The 5661-nt window shown below is 46.4% G+C and overlaps 1 protein-coding gene across 4 annotated transcripts in view; it reads left to right on the forward strand.

Annotated features, from left to right (window-relative positions):
* The first annotated feature begins 8 nt into the window (after positions 1-8).
* LOC102381472 (CD209 antigen-like protein C) overlaps positions 9-5661 on the forward strand; it is a 29520-nt gene continuing 23867 nt past the window's right edge. For all 4 annotated transcript variants that reach the window (XM_006023342.3, XM_025203823.1, XM_025203825.1 and 1 more), the window contains exon 1: positions 9-202. The gene's annotated coding sequence lies outside the window, so the exon portion shown is untranslated. The remainder of the gene's footprint in view (positions 203-5661) is intronic.

Genomic DNA, 5661 nt, shown 5'->3' on the forward strand with positions numbered 1-5661 from the left:
CTTTCCCTGGCAGTTTCCACTCTCTAGGAGCAGAGCACTGAGGTTCTCTGCGACAGTGACAACAGATCCTGACGCTATAAAATGAGCTGGTGCCAAGAAAAGAAACAGATATCTCCAGCTTTAGAGCAACAGGGTTTCAACAGCAAGTAAGGAAATTCTGTTTGGGAGGCCCACACAGTGCACCAGCCAAGCAAGAGAAGAGGTAAGGGAGAAACTGGTCTGAGGGAAAACGTTTTTGCAGTTAAGATTCTGGTCTCAGACTCTAGTGAGATGCATGTAACTGTTGGCTTGCGATCTGATTTTAATTCAGACTGTTAAAATCTATTTTCCCCAATGTTCATAGAGACACCATAGCTTTTATGGTATAAATTCATCTCGGTGGTAATTCTGTTTCCTTCAGTATGATGCTACTCCAGAATCAAAGCTAGTCCTGTGAGCCTGTGCCTTATTTTTCCCCTACAGCCGGAAAGAACTCTTGTTTCTGTAAGGCAAGGGTTTCTTAACCTGGGGAGTCACAATGTTGACTGTTGTCAAGAAGTTACAATGGGCCTGCATTTCTCACTTTGCCAGTGGTGCAGTGCCCAAGATGGAGATGATCTGATTCATTTCCCAGCTCTGTTATCATCTCCTTACAGGACTACGGGAAAAAAATCATTTACTCTGGCTTCATTTTCGTCATCTACAAAAATGGGGATAACTCTAACTTCCTCCATCCTCTCCATTTGGAAGGAAAGCTTCTGAGAGCAGGAACTGTTTCCCCACTTTCCCTCCCTCTAGCACAGTGGAGCCCTGAATTCAACTGGGGCTTCCAGATCCTACTGTTGTATCAATTTCCCCAAATCGTCTCTCTCCATCTTTCAGGACCTGGTTCTGTCCTTAGACCTAGATGTTCAGCTCTCATTGAAGCCAGCAGAAGCTAGAATTGTTGAGCCAAGGAAACAATTGATCTTTTTCCCCCTTTACACTTGAGATTTTTGTAGCTAAATCTGATGGGCAGTGGCATTCTGGTATCTAGGGCTCAAGTACTACCCTCACGAATACCAAGCTGGCATCAGGATAGCCATGCCAACTTCACAACTGCTCATCAAAGGAGCAATATTCTATCTGACATAGAGCCACATCCCTAAGCTGATGTAAATCACTGTAACTCTGTTGGAATCAATGAACCAAATCCCCAGCAAACATTTTGCATAGCTCCACTGACTTCAAATAGAACTGAAGTTCCTCCCTTGTTTTGCATTTACCCCTCTCTATTTCTTGACTCTTTGCTGTTCTTAACTTAGCGTTCTGCCTCCTGCATGATTAGAGATGTTGTTCCTGATGTTTTAAAAAGATGAGAGAAAAAGAAAGTTATAAACTGTTTTGTAATGGAACATATGCAAATTCGTAACTCGTATGCACTGGAGCATGCAGGCTGCAGGGACGGAGGGGCAGGGAGGGGGTTTCTATTTCAGTCGAAGGTACGTGGATGGATTTACCTCAGTAACCATGGGGGTTTGATTAAATGCATGTGAAAATAAGTGACTGAATACATAAGGTGTTCATGTGAGCGTGCATTTTTGTGTATGCAGATGTTGTAGGGGAGCATTTTATAAATATGGTCATATTTACACTAGCTAAAGACTTCAGTGGCCTTACTCCAAATTTACCAGTGCACATGAAATTGGAATTAGGCCCCTACTATACAACCCTCTGCATGGCACATCATGCCTACATAAGAGCTGCCATTTCCTGGGTCAGACCCTAGTTCTATCTTGACCAGTCTCCTGTGACAAACAGCTGAATGTGGATGCTGAAAGGGATGATGATCAGGGTAAGAATAGGGCTTTTTTCCCCACTGTTCCTGGTCCACTTGCAGCCTCCAGCATTGAGGGTCTAGGAAGTTCTGATTCAGCGGCTGTGCCCCTAACTCCCCTGTACCCATGTGGCTAGAAGCAGGCTGCACACTTTCGGGCTCTGGCAAAAAAAGAATCATAGAATCATAGAAAATGAGGGTTGGAAGGGGCCTCTGAAGGTCATCTAGTCCAACCCCCTGCTCAAAGCAGCACCATCCCCAACGAGATCATTGTTAGCAAATAAAAACCTAGGATTCTGGACTAGCCCAGGGATTGACACGACACTTCGTTTGAGTGACAGAAAGGCATTATTTACTACAAGTATTTAAAATCAAGTCAAGTGAACCCAAACCAAATCAAAGTCCAGTAATTAGCTATAAGGTGATGATTTCTCACCAAACAGGTGACGTAGAGGCGGTCTGTTTCTCTTCAACTTCTCGAGTAAGTCGGGCGCAGCAGCAACTGGTGTCAGAGTGATTTCTCACTCTTGAAGCGCGTGCACTGTTTTACTGCCTTTTTATACCCTTAGTTTAGCATCTTCAAAGTGTTGTTTTAGTTGTGTAAATCAAGAGAGAGTCCCAAGCAGTAATTGACAGGAAAAACCTGCTTATTACTGGTTGTCAGAAATTTTTAATTTGAACGAGTTACCTTCTTCGGTAACAAGAGGTTATCCAGTTTGAAACATATCAAGAAAGTGATTAACAGCCAGGAAAAACATACTAAATCAGGAGGAGACATCTATTACATATGGAGAATGTCTCTTCCTGCACGTAAACACGAGTTAGTCGCAAAAGAAATATTTACCATACTAATTAATCAAGGATAGACATTTCATATGGTTACACACCAGACAACTAAGAGCCTGCCTGAAATCATCCTGAATATAGCAAGATAAGCTGGAAGAGATACTTCATTATTCCTTCTCAGATGGCTTAGCCATGAACTTGAATCCTCTTGCAATATGCAGTTAGCATTATTATCCTGTATTTTAACTTTTGTGAGTAGGCCCAAGCTTAGCATGAGTTTCAGAGTCATCAACCTCAACAGTTCATATAGTCCAACCCCCTGCCCTGAGCAGGAAAAATAAGCCGAGTTTCCTCAGCCTCTTCTCATAAGTCATGTCCCCATCCCCCTCACCATTTTTGTCACCCTCTGCTGAACTCTCTCCAATTTCCCCACATCCTTTCTGTAGGAGGGGCCCAAAGCTGAACACAGAACTCTAGATGTGGCCTTACCAGTGCTGAATAGAGGGAAATAATAACTTCATTTGACCTAGTGGCAACACACCTACAAATGCAGCCCAGGATGCCATTAGCTTTCTTGGCAGCAAGGGCACACTGCTGGCTCATATTCAGATTATTTCCCACTGTAACCTCCAGGTCCTTTTTTGCAGAGCTGCTGCCCAGCCAGTCAGCCCCTGGCCTGTCCTGGTGCATGGGATAGTTCTGTCCTAAATGCAGGACTTTGCACTTGTCCTTATTGAACTTCATGAGATTCCTTTTGGTCCAGTCCTCCAATTTGTCTAGGTCACTCTGAATCCTAGCCATATTCTCTAGTGTATCTACTACTCCCCCCAGCTTGGTATCATCTGGAAACTTGCTGAGGGCACTCTCTATGCCATCTTCCAGGTCACTGATGAAGACATCTGTAACCCAGGCAGTACTCCAAGAGGTACCCCCTCTCCCATTGAAGGGATCAAAGCAGGTGCACAAACACTGTGGGAGGTGTAGGGACTCTCCTTCCCCTATAGAGCAGAACCAGACCACCAATGGGGACTTAACCATATACCTTTTAATGAGAGAACAGTACTGGGAACATAACCAGTATAAACCAGGGGGTATAGGGGACACTACAATGCCCCAAGGGGGCAGGATTCAACAAAGGTTAGACACTTAAAATCTTAGACATATTCATCCAGTTGACAAAAGACAGGGTTAACCAAAATATAAAACACAAATAGCAGAACAAACAATACTGGTTGGGGAAATATAAAAGGCACAAAATGTCAAATAACAAGAAATATAGGGCTTAGGTACCTGGAGGGGGAGAAAACACAATGGCCCCTTTCCACTGCAACAAGAATTTCTCCCTGTTACTTCACTCACCCCAAGTCACCCCAGAAGTACTTTTCCCACAGTATTTTGGCAACCGTTCTTGCTGTTTGATCTCGCGTAGGGAAGGCCTGGGCATATCAGGTGAAGTGGTCTGTCACAACCAGCACATTCCCCTTTTGGTGCCCCTCCCCTTCTATGGCTAGGAAATCCATGCACACGAGCTCCATGGGTTTTGAGCTCTGGATGGTGTGTAGCTAGGCAGTTCAAGCGGGCAGGGTCTTCCTCCGCACACACCGATCACAGTTTGAACATTTAGTCCTTACGTCTTCAGCCATTTGGGGCCAAAAGAACCTCTCATGGGCTAGCACCAGGATGCATTCCACCCCCATGTGCCCAAAGTCATCATGCAAGGCCCGTAATGCAAGGGCCTTATACTTCTGAGGGAGGACCAGCTGCCAATATTTCCATCCTTCTGGGTCCTACACCTCCCGATGTAGCACTCCATCAAACAGTGAAGCCTTTCCCACTCCCTCAACAGGAGGTGGGCTGCTGGGGTAGCATTATTAAGGGTCACGGGGTGGGTATTCCCTGATCTCCAGACACACAGCACCTCTCGCACATCTGGGTCCTGTTTTTGCGCTGTCTGCCATTCCATGGCCGTGACCTGGGGCAATGAGGAGGGAGTCAGCGTGGTGTACTGAACCCAGGCCTGTGTGATCCCCTCAGGGGGCAACCCCAACACCTCAGCTATGCAAACAGTACTTTCCCTCATCCCCATAGGGTCTTGTAGCTGCAGGTTGCAAATGGTCTTCACTGTCTCAGGGCTCCAAACACTCCCAGGGTTGTGGGGGAGTTGTCAAGACAGGGCATCAGCATCCACATTCTTTTGTCTCGCTGACACCCCCCTCGATAGTGCAGGCTGAAGGTGTAGTTGGCTAGTGCCGCAATCCAACGTTGGCCAGTCGCATCCAACTTAGCACTGGTGAGCACATAGGTAAGGGGATTATTGTCTGTCCTCACCTGGAAGTTGGTTCCATAGAGATAGTCCCGGAATTTCTCAGTGACGGCCCACTTCAGGGCCAGGAAATCAAGCTTATGTACCGGGTACCACGTCTCGCTGGGTGACAATCCCCTGCTGGCAAAAGCCACTGGTTGCCGGTGTCCATCATGTTCCTGGTACAGTACAGCCCCCAGTCCTGACAGGCTAGCATCCGTGTGCAAAATAAAAGGGCGGTTGGGGTCAGCACATGCCAGCACAGGTGCCTGAGTCAACCGCCAGATCACCTCCTGGAAGGCATCTTCACACTGTGACTCCCACCAGTGACCAAAAGGCTCTGTGGGGCTTCGTGTTGCAGGAGGCCCATTTAAGCCATTGTCTTGCCCCTTCTTGTGGGGTGACCTTTTCACCTGGTGTCCGCGAGTCAGGGCATTTAAAAGGTCCAGTTATTGTAGCATAGTCTTTAATGTATCGCTGATAGAAACCCACAAATCCCAGGAATCTTTTCAATTCCCTAAAGTTCTTGGGTCGAGGCCAGGTAGTCACAGCACTTACTTTCTCCGGATCAGTGCTGACCCCTTCCTGTGATACAATATGTCCTATGTACTTCACAGAGGCCTGGCAGAACTTACATTTATCAATGGCCAACTTAAGTCCAGCGGTCTCCAGCTGATCGAGTACCCAGAGTAGCCGTCCTTCGTGTTCCTCCAGGGTCTTTCCAAAGACAATAATATCGTCTAAATAAACCAGTACTTGGGTCATATGCATATCCCCA

The sequence above is a fragment of the Alligator sinensis genome, unplaced genomic scaffold (assembly GCF_000455745.1).
Source record: "Alligator sinensis unplaced genomic scaffold, ASM45574v1 scaffold707_1, whole genome shotgun sequence".
Classification (NCBI taxonomy): domain Eukaryota; kingdom Metazoa; phylum Chordata; order Crocodylia; family Alligatoridae; genus Alligator; species Alligator sinensis.